Below are 23211 nucleotides of genomic sequence, written 5' to 3'. Positions count from 1 at the left end.
CTTCAGTCATTAGTGTTCAATGCGTTAAATCTATTTTTGAGATGGTCTTTAAATTCAGGTGGGATATACTCAGGGCTGTACTTTGGTTGTTGTGGACTTCTTCTAATTTTCTCCAGTTTCAACTTGAACTTGCATATGAGTAATTGATGGTCTGCTCTTCAGTTGGCCCCTGGCCTTGTTCTGACAGATGGCATTGAGCTTTTTCATCCTCTCTTTTCACAGATGTAGTCGATTTGATTCCTGTGTATTCCATCTGGTGAGATCCATGTGTGTAGTCACCATTTATGTTGGTGAAAAAAGGTATTTGCAAGAAGTAGTTGGTCTTACAAAATTCAATCATGCAATCTCCAGCATCATTTCTATCACAAATGCCATATTTTCCAACTACAGATTCTTCTTCTTTGTTTCCAACTTTCAGATTTCAATCACCAGTAATTATCAGTGCATCCTCATTGCACGTTTGATCAATTTCAGACTGCAGAAGTTGGTAAAACTCTTCAATTTCTTCACCTTTAACTTTAGTGGTTGGTGTGTAAATTTGAATAATAGTCGTATTAACTGGTCTTCCTTGTAGGCGTATGAGTATTATCACTGACAGCATTGTACTTCAGGACAGGTCTTGAAATGTTCTTTTTGACAGTAAATGCAGTGCCATTCCTCTTCAAGTTGTCATTCCCAGTTTATTAGACTGTATGATTATCTGATTCAAAATGACCAATACCAGTCCATTTCAGCTCACTAATACCTAGGATATCGATCTTTATTCCTTCCATGTCGTTTTCCTAGATTCATACTTCGTACATTCCAGGTACCGATTATTAATGGATGTTTGCAGCTGTTTCTTCTCATTTTGAGTGGTGCCACATCAGCAAATGAAGGTCCCTAGAGTTTGACTCCATCCCCATCATTAAGGTCAACTCTACTTTAGAAGGCAGCTCTTTCCCAGCTGTATTTTGAGTTCCTTCCAACCTGAGGGGCTCATCTTCTGGCACTATATCGGACAATGTTCTGAAGATTTTCACTTACTAATTCTTTTCAGAAGTAGAACGCCTAGTCCTTCTTCCTAGTCTGTCTTAATCTTAAAGCTCAGTTTAAACCTGTCCACTATGGGTGACCCTGCTGGTATTTGAATACTGGTGGCATAGCTTCCAGCGTCAGAGCAACACACAAGCCCCTGCAGTACAACGGACAGACATGTGGAGGATAGGGAGCTAGAGACCTCAAATCATAAACCCAAAATCTCTTCTTAAATATTTTCTGGACTTATCACATAACAGGAGCACTGGTGGTACAGTGGTGAAAGCGCTGGGCTGCTAACCGAATGGTCGGCAGTTTGAACCTGCCAGCTGCTCTGTGAAAAAAAAATATGGTAGTCTACTTCTGTGAAGATTACAGACTTGAAAACCCTATGAGGCAGTTTTACTCTGTCTTATAGTGTCACTATGATTCAGAATCAGCTCCCTGGCAATGGGTTCTTTGTTTTGTATTGTTTTTTCCATAATCATATAAATTACATTAGCCCAAATTCCTTTTTCTGTGAAATGGGACTGGCTGCACCTAGCATGATGTACGTGGGTAATCTGATGAGAGATGGTGTTGTATCACTTAAAAAATAATATGAATATTTAAAGCGTATATTATTTTCTTTAAATTTATATGATTAGACATTTATAAATTGATAAAAAGAACAAGTCAACTTATAGCATAATATCATAAAGTTAAGGTTGTAAATTAGGTTATACCTGGGTTTATAGCCAAGTTCTAACAAATACAATAGCTCCTCAGACTCATAATTAGGAGAATGGAAGGAAATTTGTCCAAAGGTACCATAAGCAGTCAAGGAAATCCCCATGAATTGAAGAAACAAGGAGAAAAAAACAGAGACCCTTACAGTCATGCAAATATAATTTTGAAAAGGTTTTCCTCAGTAGTTACAGTTCCTCCCAGACAAGTATATTTGATTGTACCCCAAAGAATAACACTTCACATAGCTCAGTCAACAGCATCCACTAGCAAATTTTTAATTCATCCTCACAAGAAATGTTTTCAGTGGGAGCCCATCTACACTGCGTATTGCAATATAATGGAAAAACAACAAAATGTCCATTGGAACGCTTCTTCCTAGAAAGTGAGAAATAATTATTTGCAAATGTCAAGCATTGTCTTCCTCTAGCATACATTTATTCTTTGGGTGGAAACTTCAGGTTTTCTACAATAAAGTTCTTTAGGGTATTAGGAAAATTATAGCAAAACTCTTAATGAAAACTATGAGAGGTTAATTAAGAGTTTGATATTAATCAGATGTATTTCTTAATACCCTGAATCCAAATACATCCTATAATAAAAGTCTTAATTTATTATTATAGGTGGGATATATTTTTGCAATATAAAATATATAATCATATAGATTTATCATAATTCTGTAAAATGTATTTGTTTTCTACTTCTTACTATCATAAAAATTACCACTTAAAAAGCGTTAAAAGCATTATTATTTTGGATTGCACTGTGTCCCTCAAAAATATGTCTTGTAAATACTAACCTTTATGCCTGTGGTTATAATCACATTTGAGAATGGGTTGTCTTTTTTATGTTAATGCGGCAGGATTAGCATAGGGTGTATCTTGAGTCAACATTTTTTGAGATATAAAAGAGATTGAATGCAAGCTAACAAGCATAGATGGGGGAAAAGATATGCCAAGGCACATGAAGATTGCCCAGGAACAGAAGCTCAGAACAGACAAAGACCTTCCTCCAGAGCCAGCAATGAAAGAAAGCCTTCCCCTAGAGCCTGAATTTGGATTTTTGTGGCATAGTGTTTACATGCTACAGCTGCTAACAAAATGGTTGGCAGTTCAAATTCTCCAGGCACTCCTTGGAAACTCTATAGGGCAGTTCTACCCTGTCCTATAGGGTCACTATGAGTCAGAATTGACTTGACACCAACAAGTTGTTTTTTTTTTTTTTGAACTGGAAAAAAAATTAAATTCTGTTTGTTAAAGCCACCCACTTTTGGTACATCTGTTTGATAACTAAAACTCTGATGATAATACCAACCTGATGCCATCAAGTAAATTCTGACTCATAACAATACTATAGAACAGAGTAGAACTGCCTCATAGGGTTTCCAGAGAGCAGCTGGTCATTTCGAATTGCTGACCTTTCGGTTAGCAGCCAAGCTCTTAGCCACTGTGCCACCAGGGTTCCCTGATGATAATAAAAGTACTAGCTATATTTAAGTTTACTATTATTTTCATAAAATGTTTTAAATTTCTTTTATATTCTGCAAAATTGGCAAACACCTACAAACTAGAAAGTTACCAGTGTTTAAACTTGTCAAAAATAAAACCTTTGTTTTTTTTTACAGGAAACCATGAAACTGGACGCCTCTGGTATAGCATTTTTCTAAAAATTCATATATAGGAATTCTTCATATACTTTCTGTAACTTTTCTATAAATCTAAAATTACTTCAAAATCAAAATTAAAAAAATAAACACTAGTCAGTAATGTATTATAGATACATCACACCAACTTTTGTAGATTTTAAAGAAAAGAATCTAGATGCATTGCATTAAACCCGAAAAACCAAACCCACTGCTGCTGAGTGAATTCTGACTTATAGAGACTCTATAGGACAGAGTGGAACTGGCCCATAGGGTTTCCAAGGAGAGGCTGGTGAATTTGAACTGCCAACCTTTTGGTTAGCAGCTGAGTGCTTAACCACTTCACCACCAGGGGTCTTATCCATTGTATTATTCCCCTTAGCAGGGCTCCTATGCATTGTATTACTCCCTTTTACTTATTTATTTTGGTTTAATGTAGAGTAAGACCAAAACTTTTTGCAAGAAAGGGATGACTTCATAGAGTGCTTAGCTATATGAGAGGAATCTAGTAGAGACAGAAGATTTTGACAGGCAAAAAGCCCAGTAAGGGGAAGTCATTAAGATAAGGACCAGACAGGACAACAGCCAGACCAAGAGCGCGTAGGTGTCAGACTCAGTGAAGACATCACACACATTAGCAGCAGCACTAACACCTGCACTGGCACTGACTCTTGCTCTGGCAGGAAGAGAGGATAAATAAATCAATTCTTTCCTGAACATAGAATATCTGCATTTGATCTTTTATTATTCAGTCTTCTGGATTTTCCTGGCTCTGTTCCACTGGTCTGCATGGTGGTAAGAAGGAAGTCAAGGGTTTATCAATAAATCTTTCTTTTCTTTGAGATGTTAGGGTTATTCAACATTACTGGTAAGTAATATTGTAGTGACTTGATGAATCATCTCTTAGGGAGACATAAGAAAGAAGACTGACTGAACTACCTGATGGGGAATTCAAATCTCTAATATTCAGAGTTATCCAAGAGTTGAAGCAAGAAGCAGACAAAATCAAGGTAAAGGCCAACAAAATCATGGAAAAGACAGACAAAACAATGGAATAATTCAAGAAAATAATACCGGAACAAGATGTCAAAATAAATTCACAACTAGAAATCATACAGAAACAACAATTAGAAATCCAAAAGATAAATAGCAAGATTTCAGAAATGGACAGTGTCATAGAAGGTCTGAGGAGGAGGTTTGAAACAATGGAAGACAAAATTGGAGACAAATACTTGGATACCATTTTGACGGAAAAATCAGAAAAAAAGAATGAATAAAACTTGAGAAAGATGTGGGATACAATGAAAAGCAAAAATTTGCAAGTGATTGAAGTTCCAGAATGGGGGGAGAAAACAGAAAACACAGGGAGGGTCATTGAAGAATTGCTGACAGAAAACTTTCCTGATATCATGAAAGATGAAAAGCTGACTATCCAAGAAGCTTAAAGATGTCCCATATAGGGTAGAATTCAAAAGAAAATCACCTGAGAGCAGCTTGAGAAAAACAAAAAGTCACATACAGAGGGGAAACAATAAGATTAAGCTCTGATTACTCAACAGAAACCATACAGGCAAGAAATCAAAGGAATAAGATACATAAAACCTTGAAAGAAAAAAATTGCCAACCAAGAATAATATACCATGCAAAACTCTTGTTCAAATATGATGGTGAATTTAGGACATTTCCAGATAAACAGAAATTAAGGGAATACGTAAAAACCAAATCACTCTTACAAGAATTATTAAAGGAAGTCCTTTGGTTTGAGAACAAACAACAGCAGATGACAACCTAATGTAATGTAACCTAGATAATGAACTCTCAAGGATTAATCAAAACTAAAAGACTTACAACAGGAAACCAGGGAGGTTAATCTGTAAATAACAACAACATCAGAAAAATAAAAGAGGGAATAAATGGTGTAGGTATAGAATTTTCAAATGGAGAGGAAAGCAAGGCAATATCAAGTAATAAAATACTGGTTCAAACTTAGAAAGATGAGGATAAATTTCAAGGTAACCACAAAGAAAGTTAACAAACTACTCATCAAAATAAAGTAGCAAAACACAAAGTCTCAGTAACAAAAAAATAAAAATAAAATAAAAAACCAAAAGGAATTCGGCACAAGAGAGTAAGAAGAACAAAGAAAACATCAGCATCACACAAAAAAAAAGCACTACAAAATGACAGCAATAAACTCACACCTACCAATAATCACACTGAATGTAAATGGCCTATATGCACCCTTAAAGAGACAGAAAGTGACAGAATGGATAAAAAAAACAGGATCTATCAATGCACTGTCTACCAGAGACACACCTTAGAAACAAGATGTAAACTTATTAAAAATCAAAGGATAGAAAAAATATATCAAGCAAACAGCTACCAAAAAAGAGTAGGAGTGGCAATACTAATCTCAGGGAAAATAGTCTTTAAAACAAAATCCACCATAAAAGACAAAGAAGAGCATTATATAGTGATTAAAGGGATGATCCATCATGAAGACGTAAGAATAACAAATATCTACTTTCCAATGACAGGGCTCCAAAATACATAAAAGAAACTCTAACAGCACTGCAAAGAGAAATTGACAGTTCCACAATAATAGTAGGAGACTTCAGCACACCACTGTCAGTAGAGGACAGAACATCTAGAAAGATACTCAACAAAGATGCAAAGATCTAAAGGCCACAATCAGCCAACTTGACCTCATAAACATATGTAGAACATTCCACACAACAACTGCAAAGTACATATTCTTTTCCAACACACATGGAAGGTTCTCCAGAATAGACCACATCTTAGGCCACAAAGCAACCCTCAACAAAATCCAAAACATTCAGATAATATGAAGTATCTTCTCTGATCACAATGCCTTCAAAGTAGAAATTAACAACAGGAAGAGCAAGGAAAAAATATCAATTACATGGAAACTGAATAACACCTGCTTAAAAAACACTGAGTAATAGAAGAAATAAAAGATGAAATCAAAAAACTCCTAGAATCAAATGAGAATAAAAACACATCATACAAAAACCTTTGGGGCACAGCAAAGGCTGTGCTCAGAGGTCAATTTATAGTAGTAGGTGCACACATCAAAAAAGAAGAAAGGACAAAATCAAAACATTAGCTACACAACTTGAGCAAATAGAAAGAGAAAAACAAAAGAAGCCCACAGCCACCAGAAGAAAGGAAATAATGAAGACCAGAGCAGAAATAAATGAAATAGAGAATAGAAAAACAATAGAAAGAGTCAACAAAACCAAAAGTCGATTCTTTGAAAGAATCAACAAACCACTGGCCAAATTGACAAAAGGAAAACAGGAGAGGGCACAAATAACACAAATAAGAAATGAAATGGGGGACATTACAACAGAACCAACTGAAATAAAAAGGATTATAACAGAGTACTATGAAAAACCATACTCCAAAAATTTAAATTTCCTAGAGGAAATGGACAAATTTCTAGAACACACTACATACCCACTACCCACTGCTGTCAAGTCGATTCTGACTCATAGTGACCCTATAGGACAGAGTAGAACTACCTACCCAACCTAATGCAAAATGAGGTTGAAAATCTGAACAGACCCACAGCAAGAGAAGAGATTGAAAAGGTAATTTAAAAAAATCCCAATTAAAAAAAAAAAAATCCTGGCCCAGATGGCTTCACTGGAGAATTCTACCAAACATTCAGAGACTTACACCAGTACCACTCAATCTATTTCAGAGCATAGAAAAGGAAGCAATACTTCCAAGTTCATTCTATGAAGCCAGCATAACCCTGATATCAAAGCCATGCAAAAACAACACACAAAAAAGAAAATTACAGACCAATATCTCTCATGAGTATAGATGCAAAAATTCTCAACAAATTCTAGGTAATAGAATTCAACATCATATCAAAAAAATAATACACCATGACCAAGTGGGATTCATACCAGGTATGCAAGAATGCTTCAGCATTAGAAAATCAATCAATGTAATCCACCACATAAATAAAATAAAAGAATCACATGATCATCTCAATCAACACAGAAAAAGCATTTGACAAAATCCAGCATTCATCCCTTCTTAAAAACTCTCAATAAAATAGGCATAGACAGGAAACTCCTCAACATTATAAAAAGCATCTATACAAAACCAACAGCCAACATCATTCTTAACGGAGAAAGGCTGAAAACACTCCCCTTGAGAACAGGAACAAGCCAAGGATGCCCTTTATCACCACTCCTATTTAACATTGTGCTGGATGTCCCAGACAGAGCAAAAAGGCAAGAAAAAGAGATAAAGAGCATCCAAATCGGTAACAAAGAAGTAAAACTGTCCCTATTTGCAGATGATATTATACTGTACCTAGAAAACCCAAAAGACTCCACAAGAAAACTACTGGAACTAATAAAAAGATTCAGCAGAGCAGCAGGATACAAGGTAAACATACAAAAATCATTTGAACTCCTATAAACCAATAAAGAGAATGATGAAAAGGAAATTAGGAAAACAAAACCATTCATAATAAAAACTAAGAAAACCAAACCCATTGCCGTCACATCTGTTCCAATTCATAGCGACCCTACAGGACAGAGTAGAACTGTCCCATAGGGTTTCCAAAGAGCACCTGGTGGATTTGAACTTAGCCATTTATAAAAGCCCCTAAAATAATAAAATACTTAGGAATAAATCTAAGCAGAGATGTGAAAGGACTATACAAAGAAATCTACAAAACACTATTGCAAGAAACCAAAACAGATCTATATAAATGGAAAAATATACCGTGCTCATGGATAGGTAGAACCAACATTGTGAACATGTGAATTCTACCCGAAGCAATCTACAAATACAATGCAATTCCAATCCAAATGCCAACAGGGTTCTTTAAAGAGATGGAAAAACTAATCATTAACTTTATATGGAAAGGGAAGAGGCCCTGGATAAGTAAAGCACTATTGAAGAAGAAGAATAAAGTAGGAGGACTCACACTACCTGATCTCTGAACCTACTATACAGCTAAGATAGTCAAAACACCCTGGTACTGGTACAACGACAGATACATTGACCAATGGAACAGAATTGAGAATCCAGGTGTAAATCCTTACCTAATCTTCGACAAGGGGTCAAACTCCATCAAATGGGGAAAAGACAAATTTTTAACAAATGGTGCTGGCAAAACTGGATGTCCATCTGCAAAAAAAATGAAGCAGGACCCATACCTCACACCAGACACAAAAACTAATTCAAAATGGATCAAAGACCTAAATATAAAACTAAAAACTATAAAGATCATAGAAGAAAAAATAGGATCAAAATTAGAGGCCCTAATATGTGGCATTAACAGGATACAAACCATAACTAACAACACACAAACTCCAGGAGATAAGATAGATAACTGGGATCTTCTAAAAATTAAACACTTAATGCTCATCAAGAGAGTAAAAAGAGAATCTACAGACTGGGAAAAAAAAAAATGGCTATGACAAATCCGACAAAGTTCTAATCTCTAAAATCTATAGGAAAATCCTGTACATACAACAAAAAGACAAATAATCCAACTGAAAAATGGGCAAAGGAAATGAGCAGACACTTCATCCAAGAAGACATTCAAGTGGCTAACAGACACATGAGGAAATGCTCTCAATCACTAGCCATCACAGAAATGCAAATGAAAACCACAATGAGATACCATCTCACCCTGGCATTACTGGCATGAATAAAAAACAGAAAATAAATGTTGGAGAGGCTGTGGGGAGATTGGAACTCTTAGGCACTGCTTGTGGGAATGCAAAATTGTACAACTGTTTTGGAAAACAATATGGCGCTTCCTTAGAAAGCTAGAAATAGAAATACCATATGATTCTGCAATCCCACTCCTAAGAATATATCCTAGGAAAATAAGAGAGCCATTACTTAAATAGACATATGCACACCCATGTTCACTGCAGCATTGTTCACAATAGCAAAAAGATGGAAACAACCTAGATGCCCATCAACAGATGAATGGATAAACTATGGTACATACACACAATGGAGTACTACTCAACAAAAAAGAACGATGAATCTGCAAAGCATCTCAAACGAATGAATCTCGAGGGCATTATGCTGAGTGAGATAAGTCAACCACAAAAGGACAAATATTGTACATGACCACTACTACAAAAACTCATGGAAAGGTTTACACACAAAAAGAAAGAATCTTTGATGGTTATAAGGGAAGGGAGGGGTGGAGATGAAAAACACTAAATAGACAAGAGTTAAGTGGTAACTTTAGTGAAGGGTAGGACAGTACACAATAAAAAGAAAAGATAAAAAAAAGAAGACTGGTTAGTTAGAGTAATCCTATAATAGACTAGACTAAGCGCGTTGCACTTGAATCGATTCCAACTCATAGTGATCCCACAGGACAGAGTACAAATGTCCCATATGGTTTCCAACAAGCGGCTGGTGGTTTTGAACTGCTGACCTTTTGGAAATTAGCTGAGCTCTTAACCACTGTGCCACCAGGGCTCCTATAGTAGACTATATCAATTTAATTCTCAAGTTGATCTTTCATTGGCATCTTGGTAACTGAAGGTAACCATCTCAATTTAGACTGTCTACAAGATGTTATAATGGTTAATATGTTCGATTGTATATTAAATTTTGTGTCCATCTGGACAAGAAATATGTGGTTATTGCAGGGACAAACTGTTATTTTACCTGATGTTTTATAACATGTAGATTTGGTCTTTGTATGTTCTATTCTTAATTTTTTAAATAATTTTTATTTTTTATCCAATGGACATTCATATCAGTATGGTCATAGAATAGAATAAAATATAGTGGTATAATTGATAGAAGTTGGCAAAAAAGAAATAAATCATGGTGTTCGTGTTTTGAAAAAAGAAAGGGGGACTGGATTGGAGAGAAAAAGTAACTTTGATTTAGGACATAAGGAATTTAATTTGCCACCTGGATATATAAAGGACATGTCCAGGAGGTACCTCATTTTTAAAGATTGTGAAAACAATAAAGCTGTCATCATTAAAACTATAACAAGCATAATTCATTATTTAATTATTCAGAAAGTACTTTTGGCTTTTACATGCCTCAGGGTTATCAGTGAGAAAGCCAGTTGCCTGTAATAGATATTTTTTCAGAGCTTTTTATGTGCAAAATCCTGTTAGTCACTGTAGGGAATAATCATTAGATTGATAAACCATTCCTCACCTCAAGAAACTTGCAATCCATTTGGGAAGAAGAGGACGCACAGGAGTTTTTTAATTTTTTAAATGCAAAAAAAAAAAAAACACTATGTTTGAATAGGTGCCAGATAAACATACCAAAAACCCAAACAAAACCAATCGCCATTGAGTTGATTCCAACTCATAGTGTGACCCTATATGGCAGAGTAGAACTGCCCCATAGAGTTTCCAAGGAGCACCTGGTGGATTCGAACTGCCGATCTTTTGGTTAGCAGCCATAGCACTTAACCACTACACCACCAGGATTTCCAGTGGTAGGCACTGAATACTGAGCTGAGAGAAAGGGAAGATCTGAATAGAATGAAGAAGTCGGGAAAGCTCCAGTCAAGAAGAAAATTGAGCTGGTCCTTAGTGGAAGGTAGGAATACGATGATCAGAGACGAGGAAAAACAGTTTTCAAATTGGATAAGTGGCATCAACAGAAACAGTGAAGACAGGTGGGAAAGCTAGAGTCTGCATAATTAAAAGTTTTGAAAAAATGTCTTTGACTCTGCCCATGTTTACATGCAAATCAGAATCTTTTAACAGGATTGTTAAATCCTCTAATATTGCAGTACCACTGCTGCTCTTTAATAGCCCCAGAAGCAAGACAAACCCAAGTATAGTCCTTGCATTGTATTCAAAAACTCTGAGGAGCTGTTTCAACATTCAAAGTTCAGCCCATTGCTGGTCCACTGCTGTCAGCTGCCCATGCACAACTGAATGAAACACTACCCAATCCTGCATTATCCTGTGATCTAAGTTGGTGGATCAGACCTGTTGTGTTCCATAGAATTTACATTGGCTGATTTTTTGGAAGTAGATTGCCAAGCCTTTATTCTTAGTCTGTCTTAGTCTATAAACTCCTCTGAACCCTGTTCAGCTATATTACTGACATTAATAGAGTTATCAGTTCAAGTAGGTTAGTTAGCAAGGCAGCATTAGTATTGATGAGAGGGTGGGGAGAGGGTTTAAAATCAAATGGAATAGGCTCTGATCCCACTTCTGCTGTGGGGTACCTTGAAAAGTCACTTAGCATTTCTGAATCTCAGTTTCTTCATCTATAACAACTGCCCTGAGAATTAAAGGGATGCATTCCTGGACTTTAACCAAGTTATTTCAAATATTCTTTTCCAGCTTTTGTTATGGCCAGCAAAATGTAATCACATGATTTTTTGTATTACTTTTTAATGCTGTCAGAGTAGTAAATGACACAGAACCTTCTTTGAAAACAGCCTAAATGTCAACTGAAATGCTTCACTATAACAAAAGTTTTGGGTTTTTTCACAAACGAATAAAACTGCATAGTAAAATGTAAACATTACATGTAGGAGTGAAATTGCTGGGTCATGTGGTAGTTCTATTTTTTTGTTTTTTGAGGAACCACCACACGGTTTTCCACAATTGCTATACCATTTTGCACTCCCACCAGCAATGGATAAAGGTTCCAATTTCCCTGCATCCTCGCCAATATTCTTTTTTTTTTTTTTCCTTTAAATCTTAGTGGGAATGAGACGGTATCTCATTGTGGTTTTGATCAAGGATTCCTTAGAGGAACATTGATCAAAAGGGGGAAAATGTAGAGCAGAATTTCAAATTCTTATGGACTCCAGGTTTTCTGGAGCCGTGAAGGCTGGAAAACCCCTGAAACTATTACCCTTTAAATCTTAAACTGGAAGTATTCCCTGAAGTCTTCTTAAAACCAAACAATAACTTAGCTTAACTTGTAAAAAACGTCTGCCTTGAGCATTATGCTCTTTTGAGAACTACCTATATTGGATAAAATTGACAGCAGAAAGTTGAAAGATGAGATAGGAACCTTACGGGGCAGTGAGTTTACATTAATGGAAGAGGAACAACTCAGAGAAGGAGAGAGAGAACGGTTGCATAACTCAAAGAATGTAATTGTCATAGATTGAGTTGTGTCCCCCAAATGTATGTGTATCAAATTTGGCTAGGCCATGATTCCCAGTATTGGGTGCTTGTCCACCATTGTCATCTGATGTGATTTTCCTATGTGTTGTAAATCCTATCTCTACGATATTGACAAGATGGGATTAGTGGCAGTTATGTCAATGAGGCAGGACTCATTCTACGAAATTGGATTGCATCTTGAGCCAATCTCTTTTGAGATATATAAATGAGAGAAGCGAGCAGAGAGACAAGAGGACCTCATACCACCAAGAAAGCAATTCTGGAAGCAGAGTGCATCCTTTGGACCTGGGATTCCTGCATGGAGAAGCTCCTAGACCAGAGGAAGATCAATGACAAGGACCTTCCTCCAGAGCCAACAGAGAAAGTCTTCCCCTGGAGCTGATGTCCTGAATTTGGACTTGTAGCCTACTAAACTGTGAGAGAGTAAATTTCTCTTTGTTAAAGCCGTCCACATGTGGTATTTCTGTTATAGCAGCACCAGATAACTAAGACAGTAATCAATGTCACTGAATTGTACATGCAAAAACTGTGGAATTGGTATATGTTTTGCTGTGTATATTCTCAATAACAGCTAAACAAGTAATTTTTTTAATGTAAAAATTCCAAGTGATAAAATACAAAGTGAAGGTCATAGAGAATAGTCCCTGGGTAAGGGCTGCCTAGAAATGCCAACATTGTCACCATTCTGACTAGATGTAGAACGCAGTATGGCAAAAGTCCTCTTCCTTCTAGAAATGAAAACATCTTATAAACAGTAAGTTTTTTTTTGCTAAATGTTAATTATTTTGCCTATAAATAAATTGCATCAGATGTAATCATTGCAAACAGCAGCACTTTTGTATAAGAAAAGTTGTTTTATTTTGTACTCTAGGAATAGGTACTTCACGGGAAAATGCTGCCTGAAATACTGGTAATTTAAAGGAAACATTACAAAGCAATGAGAGGTGAAAAGCCAGTCCCATTATATGGATAGATCAACAATAGGAGTAGAAGTCCATAAGCTAACTGAGTTTTATGAGACTTGTATTCAAATGCCTTGAATCTTCATAACTGTCATTGTCTAAAAACTTGGCTGACCAAATTTAGTTTTGAGTGAAATATTACTAATGCAGAAAATATGAAATGGTATCCAAAATATGAAATACATTAACAATATATTTACTATATTTACTATCTGTATACATACACACACACAAAAGAGGTCCAATTTAAGCAAAAAACTAATATATATGTATGGGTGTGGTTTTTTCCCACAAAAAGGTACATTAAAAATAATTTCTATTTAATAAATGTGCAGTATTTCCTATACTACTTTTCATGTTCAATTTTCTAAATAAATTATCAACTGGCTTGGCTGTATCAGTCCTCTGCATATATTCACTGGTTAGAACAAAGAGCCTTAGAGAAAATTGTACAGACAAATACACACTAAACATAGTCAAGAAATTCAACATATATTCAAATGAATTCTTCTTGTACACAGTATTAACCTTCTCTACAAAAAAGGTACACTAACAGCCAATTTAAACTTCAATTCGTCTACATCACATATGATTTTTATCAAAATTTAATTTATTCTGTCTTCTCAATGTCTAGTGTATACAGGTACATTATTCAAGGAAATTTTGTTTAAAAATTACGTACCAAGACTATAGTGTAACTATGGTTCTCAATTATTTGTCCGACTCAGGTTTTGAAAAATTCTAATACAACTGTCTTTTTAGGTAGGAGTAAGGATTAAACTAAATGATCTGAAGTGCTTTTAACTTCCTAAGTTTTTAAAATGAAGTCTCCTTCCCTTCTTTGGCTCTGATAGAAAGGGCAATCATAATAATAAAACCTCCAATTTCAATAATACCTACGATACTCAAAGCTAAAGAGGGAGGGATTGGGAGAGCTGCTTTGCTAGCCTGCTATTAACCTACTGGGCTGCCCCTGATACATCAGCGCTGACAGTGCTTTGCCCTTGGAACAACTATATTATTTACCCTTTAAGAGGACTCAGTTGATGATGTGTTTTTCTTCTTCTCTGACCTTTGCATTACAACACTACAAGCTAGCTTACTAGTTAGGACCTCAAGGGGAAAATCTAAAATTATTGGGGTTATTTGACATGGAAAATAGAAATCACTGGCAGAAATAATATAATTCTGCTTAACTTTAAAAGATAAGGGTAGGGACTCTAACATTTAGTTCAACTGAGAATCAGAGTAAATGAACGCTAGATTAAAGACACAGAACTTCCTGATAGAGCAAATTACTGAAGAACCCATCTCCCCAAGAGATGATTACAAAGAAGATATACAACAATTTGGCTTGGGTAGTTTTTGGAATAATTTTGCCTGAAACAAAGTATGGAATTACACAGTCTCTTCTACAATAATGTAGATCCATGAAAATCGTTCCAAAATCATCAAGCGCTGTGTTACATTGGGAAACAATGATTATAACTTTATAAACTCAACAGGATAATGTGATGCACTGATAGAAGATTATATGTGAAGATAATATTCATTTTTCTGTTGTACTTGAACGTGATTTTTAAAATCTAAATAAAATTTTTTCTTTTTTTATATAATTATTTTATGGGGAAATACTTAAAATATTTGTTATAACAATATATAAATATATTATAATATAGATCATTAATATATTATAAAATTATCTACAAACACTAATCTTCAAAAGAAGATATTAGTAAAATAATTAGTTTGTCCAGCTTCATTTCATATATGGCTCATGAGGCTGAATTTTACCTAAGCAATCCTATGTGATTTGTAATCATGTGAAGACATCCACAGTAATTTTTTAAGAATGAAAATCACTTTGGGATTCTCTTAGCTATTTAGAGTCAATAGGTTAGGTTTTCAGTTTTACTCTGTCCTATAGGGTCGCTATGAGTCAGAATCGACTCGACGGCACTGGGGTTGCAGGTTAGGTTTGCATCATGGCTCAATTTCTGTGAAACAAGTCAGAATGGCATCAGTATTAAATGGGCTAGGGGTTCAGTTTGACTTAATCAGGAACTGTGTCTCATCATTCAGGATGCTTTATCAGTCTAAATTGGTGCAGGAGGTATTTTGATCTTTTTTACTACTGAAAATTTCAAAAGGGGTAAGAAAATTTCAAATCCACAGCGGTACATAGGGCAATCATTATTTTCTTCCACGTGCTGGAATTCCATTTATAGTTGTGACTTGAACAGCTCTGGATGTAAAACACAGACAGGCCATTTTCAGAATAACTTGAGGAGACGGGAGTATTGAAATTTCCTGAGACATATTTGTTTAATGTACAATTGGTCTCTGTCACTAAACAATGCAGTGTAACAATCCAATTTAGCAATTTATTTCTATTTGTCATAAAATCTTTAAACAGCAGGATGGCATGATTAAGACTTCAAAACCAGTTATCATTTGTATAAAAGATAATAATACTACTGTGCCAGCTAAACCAGATAGAACTAGTACAGAAGCAGAATAAAAACCCAAAAAGATTTGAGAGGTATATCCTAAGGAGCTTTTCCTTTTTTATACAGTGGTGTGGAACAGAATGCTTTAAATACAGGAATGGCCAAAATGGAATGGTTTATTTTTTTTAGAGGAAAAGAGTTACATAAGATTTAATTCCATTTTCTCTTTATAGATACATGGGACCGATACAGTGAATTCTTGCAAACAATTTAGTTATTTAGGCCAAAAGAACCAAAATGTGCCCAATTTGAAATCAACAGATATTTAGGACCTTCAGCAACTCTTTTCTTCTTCCCTTAGTATTTGTCCAGTGCCATTAATTAATAAGAAGTCAAGTTGCCATACTATGAATATTTCCATGAAATCATCCTGATTTTTCTTCTCCTTTGAATGAGAGGCTGATGAGATGTGAAACAGTAAGATAGCTACATATATGGATAGATAGAGCTGCGGAGACAAAGGCAGCCAAAAGTTCTACTTAAAATACCAAGTACCTTAGAAGACAATTACTCAGGCACAAAGAGTGGATGAAAATAGTAAACGTGACCCTCAAAATAACAGTATCATTGCACATATTCACAGAGTAAAGACCATATTTTTTAAATGTTTTTTCTTACAACTCAAATGCATTTTATTATAAGGTAAAACAAATTAATGGCTTCAAGTTCCAACCATTAACACTGAAGGCTAGTTAATCAACTCTCAATTTTCTTAGTTTCCACATAAAATTTTACCTTAAGAAGAAACACATTGTAGTTTAGCTTTAAAGAAATACATAATCTTCAATTTATGACCAGGTGATGTTCCAAAAGATTCTTGGAATCCAGGAGTTGTTGGAATTCAGAAATCATTTTTGCCCATAGAAGTAATGCCATAAAAGTTAGGTTCTCTCATTAGTGTCCAAAACCTTATTATACTCATAACATAAGTAATTTGAAATTATTTGTATTAGCCTGAGTCCTGGCATTAGGAATAATAATGAGGAAAAAAAGCATTGCTCCATTAATCTCGAGCACAGAACTAGCCATAAACAAGATTTTAAAACATGGGATTTGCCACCTTTGCCACCTATAGGGTCACTATGAGTCGGAATCGACTTGACGGCAATGGGTTTGAGGGGTTTCGTTTTTGCTTTTGGTTTTGCCAACTATACTGTCATTTTGAGTATTTATAAAGTGTCAGCAACTAAGATAGCTGACTCTGGCAAATAAATATTGTCCTTATTGTACGACCGAATAAAATAGATAAAAAATGTAATTTATAAATTCACACAGTTGTTCTTAGCTGCTGCCGAGTCACCCTCAACTCATGGCAACTCCATGCCAAGGGAAATCCCAAGACTGCCTTATTTTAAAGTCCTTGTTGTTTCCATTACCTCACAGTTTTTTTTAAATTCCCCCTTCCCGACCACCCCCCCCCCACACACACACTGAAGCACTCTAGGCCCCCAAGTCCTCATGGTTCTATGGAGCCTTTACCATGGTTCTGTACTCAAATCTGCTTTGTACACTACAGCGCTCTCTGCTCTAAAATTATCTATTGTCTCAGTTCAAAGTCAAATCCCCTTCGTGCAACTGACCTCAACTGAGTGTAAGATAGAGATAATCCCTTTGTATATTTGTCCGAAGGTTCTCGGGTGGCACAAATGGATTGCTCCCCACTACTAACCAAAAGAAGAGTGACAGTTCGAGCCCATCTAGCAGCACTGAGGAAGAAAGTCTTGAAGTTCTGCTTCCATAAAGATTGCAGGCAAGAATATTCTGTGGAGCAGTTCTACTTTGTAACACGTAAGTTGGAATCCACTAGACAGCAATGGGATATGCACACATACCATATATATATATAAACAAAAAGGTATACACATATATGTATGTATATATACGTATATATGTTCTTATTATATTATATATATATTTATATATATACAAATTATATATAACCCAGTGCCGTCGAGTCGATTCAGGCAAGGTTACAAAGTGAGGTATCAGAGTTTAAAAGCATAGAGGGTCTTCAAAGTCTAAGAGGGCAATGGAATCAGGCCCACCTCAGATGACTTCCCCTGAGGTCACTTCCGCTAAGTTTTTCCTGCTGAGGTGTTGGGGTAAAAACATGGAACAGGAACAAGAGTCACAGTTAGCAGAGTTGGAAGATGGTCAAAAGCTAAGTTGTCCCACTTCACAATGGTGTTATCATTTTTTTTTTTTTTTTTTTTGGCCTGGAACTTATCTGGCTCAGAGTCCTTGGACCTGCTCCACTTCTACAGACAGCGTGTGGATGTCTGCAGGGAAGTTAGGCTCCTTGAGATTCCAGAGGACCCATCTGGAGCATGGCATCCATAGTGACTCCTTTTAGCTAGAGCTTGAGAGAAACCCTGAGTGATGATATCCCTCTTGTTCCTCTTCTCTCAGCAAAGGTTCAAAACTACCCTGAGGAAAGTCATACTCATAAGGGTATGGATTCCCACTAAACCAGGCAGCCACGAAGCCCTGGTGTATCTCCAAGGAAACTCTAAGCTGCTTGGCTTCTTGCTGTCAACCAGCTGGCAGCTTCTAAACAGTCCTCTTGACAGGTCATATGCAGCTGTGTTTTATGTTTCCATACGGCCTTGCCAGAGGTCTCTCCTCTTAAACCGACCTGGCTTCCACAGTTAGTGTGGACTCAAAACGAGTTAGTTATGGAATACATTAGGTCCCAGCAGCCTCATGGGGCTATTTACACCTATTTGGACTTTTTCCAGGACCCCAGAGTATACTGTAAATGTAAATTAAGGAAGTCTTACAAACCAATGGCTCTGACTGAAGCATGCAATATGGCTGCATATTTTGTCCCATTTTCCAATGCTTTTCTTGGCCTCATTTCAATGATTTTACCACCCTGAAAGATAAACTTCCGGTATTCTTAAAATCATGCTTTATAAAGGATTTCTCTCTGTTCCATTCCCGAATGTGCCTGATTCTCTCTCTCAGGTAGAAAAATTGAAGACTAATCCATTTCCTCCTTCGGCATTACGATCTTTCAGGAATTTATTTGCATTTACCTGGCCAAGTTATAAATACCATCACACACTTATACGATGTTGTTTCTTAAAATAATAAATTGGTTTCACTCAATAAAATATAAACCCAGATGAAGTCTACCTGTGTACCCAATGGTTCAGAACATACATTTAGCAGCTGGCGGGAAGGGAAAAAGAAAAAAAGGTGCTGAAAAAGACATTCCCCTGGCCAGCATTCAAGGTCAGTTATACATCACATATTCTAGAAAACCTAAAGTGTAATGTAAACTGTTTTATTTCATTTTTTATCCATGTCTTCCATTATATGCCCGAAGAATCTGAGATGGTTTGTTGTTTTCTCTCTCTCCTGCCCTGCCTGCCTGTCACTGTAAGACCTCTTCCCTTGGGGCCTCTTTTTCATAGGATCTTGTTTCCAGCCATGTTTCTCAGTTCAATACCAGTGCCTAACACAGCACCTGACACACACTCTCAATAAACATTTGTTGAACAAACTTTGGAATCTGAACAATGAAACCTATGAAGTACGGAAAAATAATGCAAGTCCAAGAATCAGAAAATTAATTAGCTACACAAGATTTGGTAATGATGAAGATAATTACGATAGCTGACTTGATGATTATGTTATCTACGCTCAACACTACTAGAAGCTTTAAAAACAATCTCATTTTACTTTAATCATAACATCTGGCATCGTTACCCCTATTTTACAGATGCATAAAATGAGGCTTTGGGAAGTAAAGTAACAAGTCCATGGCCACATAGGTGATAAGGATATATTTTACTACTGAGTTTAACAGGCACGTTTGTTCAACACCAGAGTTAAGGCCTTATTTCTTCCTTTCCTCTCTGGGCCTCTATTTCTCATCTATTAAAGGTAGAAATTTTAGTGGTCACTGAGATCTCTTCCAGTTTTGAGATGTTCCAGCTATAAGGTGAGACACCTCTCAATAAAACATATAGTCTGATTAGTTTTGCTTGTTGACTAAAATCCCTTAGGAGACAAAGAGAAATTCAAGATCCCTAAAAGGAAAGGGGAAAGGGATTTGGGGACTGGTTGAGCAATTCTAGGGTTTTTCTGACCCATCTAAATCTAGGGTTGGCCTTGTCATTTTACAGCAGTTAACATTTACTGAGAACTTACTATGTGCTAGACACTAGGTAAAAAGTTTATATGCATTATCTCATGTAAATCTCATAGCATGAGGCAGTGCTGTTATGATTCCCAATAAACAGATGAGAAAACCAACCAAGCTTAAGTGGCCCAAGATCACATAGCTAGCTAGCATGTGGGGAGCTTGGACACAAACCCAGTTTTGTCTAACTCTGAAGCCCATAATTTTAATGTTAAGGTTATATTGCTTCTAAATGCTATTTTTAGCTCATTTGTTCATATATGTGTAATGTAATTTATATCAGTGTCATTTATTTTTAAATAAAACCCACAGAGTGTAGATCCAAAGACTGTTTAGTTTGTTTGTTAGCACGTACCCCGGTGCCACATATGTGATGACACTTAACAAGTATCTCATGATGCATGCCTTTCAGAGCAATTGAATGCCTTTGGGTCACTCTCAGTCACATGCCCAAGAGTTACAAACTGCTACCTCTAGATATTTATTTCTGTCCAAAGAGCATAGACTAACAAGTATCAACAGAAAATAGAGAACCCACACCAACGTGGAGATTTGCAAACTCTGACCTTAAAAAAAAATCTCTATAGACAAGGTATAGTGCCTAGATGGGTGATTGACATAACAGAAATCCTGCCTCGCTAAATGTGTTGCCACAGTTTGTTCTGTACTTATTATGAGGGATTATTGACACATTAGGGAGATACAATCTCAGACACCACGATAGTAAATGAACTTTGGTATTAGGAGAAATTGAAGTTAGATGTTATAGCCTACACTAGGACAGCCTAATTTTATTTTAACTGTGACTTATGCTATACACTATTATTAATCTACTTGGATGTATGAAGAAAAAAAATAACACACATTTCTCTTTGGTATTTCTCTTCTGGAAGAAATAGCTCCAAATTAAGCTACCTAAGGATTGGGTAAATACTTGAGAAAAATTCATTTAGATTCTGTGACTATTGGGGAGGGGGATATTTTACAAACTATAATTTTTTTGATAAAATAAGTATGAATTTATTTTTATTTTAGCCAAGTACACGTTTTATAAAATAACATTAACAAGGTGTGCTATTTTTCCCTAACCAAATTCTTCACAATGAAATCCAACTGCAATATGCATTTAGAAATTTGATAATGCTCTCTTGTGTGAGTTTTAGGAATATTTGAAACCCTATTGCATATAAATTATATCATGGAAAAGCTGTATAAATATTCTATTATGGCACATGCTGTTCTAAGGATCTGTCAGGATTTCCTTTATACACTCCATTTTGAGTGGTATATAAATCAGATGTAAAAATTCATGTTGGACTGAAACTCAGCACAGAAAGTCTCCTCCAGAGGCAAATGCTTTTTTCAAAATGTGGTTTGAATTATGTTGGTCATTTTTAAGTTATAGAAGTGCAGAAAATGTATTTGTGGTTTTCAAGGAGAGAGATTTTTTCCATTTTTATAACTCATTAGGAAACTTTACAGGCCTTTAGACCATTTTGTGGTTTAGTTCTTCTCAGGTTTTTCCCCAAAGCAATATTATAACTTGAATGGTGTCCGCTATGAATTTGATGATTACTGTTCTGAATACAAATGTGTGTGTGGATATAGATAGTAATACATATCTCATACTAGGAGAAGTTTCAATAATATCATGACTGGGCTAGAAGATTAGGCCTATAAGTTGTCCATTCTCTGTTGTTGATATCAAACCAAGTTTCTTTTATAAAAGGAATTCCCTATCTATACCATAGTTTACAGTGTATTGCTTGTAATTTTAAAGTTGTATCTTTAACTTGCAGAAAAATCCGATTAAACTCAACTTCTTTTATGAGCTTTTTGACAGGAAGTCTGTCTTCCCTAAGCTCTGCTTTTCTATAACATATAGAGAAGTCGTGACATGTTTAATAGATATTCACTGATGATTATCTCCTCTGAAAAGTATTTAATCTGTGTATGTGTATGTGAATAAATTAGTTGTGTTAAATAATGTTGAATTTATTTTGTCAGGATAGCTAATATGTAGCTTAAAATTTTCATAAGCATATAGATTATTACTTTAACATACATGGAGATTAGGATTATATTATCTTTCTTAATAGCATCAATTAAAATCTGAAAAGGCTTGATTTGGATTTAGAAATTCGCCATAATTCACAAAGCTAATTAAGGCAATATTTGAAATGACTTAAAAGGATAATGAAAATAGAAATATTTTATAAGATTGAATTGCTTTCACCTATATTGCATTTTGACGAGCCCGGGTGGTACAGTGGTTAAGTGCTCAGCTGCTAACCAAAAGATCAGCAGTTCGAACCCATCAGCCACTCCGTGGGAGAAAGGTAGGGCCCTCTGCTTCCGTAAAGATTTATAGCCTTGGAAACCCTATGGGGCGGCTCTACTCTGTCTATAGGTTCGCTATGAGTTGGAATCCACTCAATGCCAGCGGGTTTGGTTTGGTATATTTTATTCACTAATGTGTCAGAATAAGAATTTGGAAGGTATTATTTGTTGTCATGTAATAGATCAAGGCATTAAAGCATAAACCTGCTAAAAATTTTTCCAGTGTCATTGAATTATACGTAGAATCTGGCTGTCTTGATTCCCTTTTTACCGTATGCCACTATGTTTGGTATAGTTACTAGAATTTTTGGATTTAAGGACAGTTAGGATGGACCAGCCAAAGAATAATCAAACATTTGCCTGTGGCTGGTGGAGCAATGGGGAATTTCCTATTGGGACGTTCTGAAGTACAGAAAAGCTCTATTACCTCCAGGGTGGTTTATCTGCTAACCTAGTGTCATGGAAATTAGCCCACTGAATCTCAGCTCAAGGTTTCTTTATTTTTCATATTAACAGGAGATCAAGGTTACTAATGAGGGGTTACATCTCAAATCCCTAATCTATATAACTGAGTACCTTTATTTCTATTTGGGTCATTTTTTTTTTTTTTACTTTGTTCCATTTACTTTTACTAAACATACCAATTTATTTTCAATAATGTTAAATTTGATTATAAATTATAAAGTTTTATGTGGATTTCACACATTACATACAA

General features: G+C 35.8%; 1 protein-coding gene across 1 annotated transcript in view; it reads right to left on the bottom strand.

The window, feature by feature from the left end:
* PPP1R3A (protein phosphatase 1 regulatory subunit 3A) overlaps positions 1 to 23211 on the bottom strand; it is a 50519-nt gene that overhangs the window by 25879 nt on the left and 1429 nt on the right. The window lies entirely within an intron of this gene.

Source organism: Elephas maximus, chromosome 8, assembly GCF_024166365.1.
Source record: "Elephas maximus indicus isolate mEleMax1 chromosome 8, mEleMax1 primary haplotype, whole genome shotgun sequence".
Lineage (NCBI taxonomy): Eukaryota > Metazoa > Chordata > Mammalia > Proboscidea > Elephantidae > Elephas > Elephas maximus.
The sequence above is the reverse complement of the archived record's forward strand: the minus strand, read 5'-3'. Positions and strand labels throughout refer to the sequence as shown.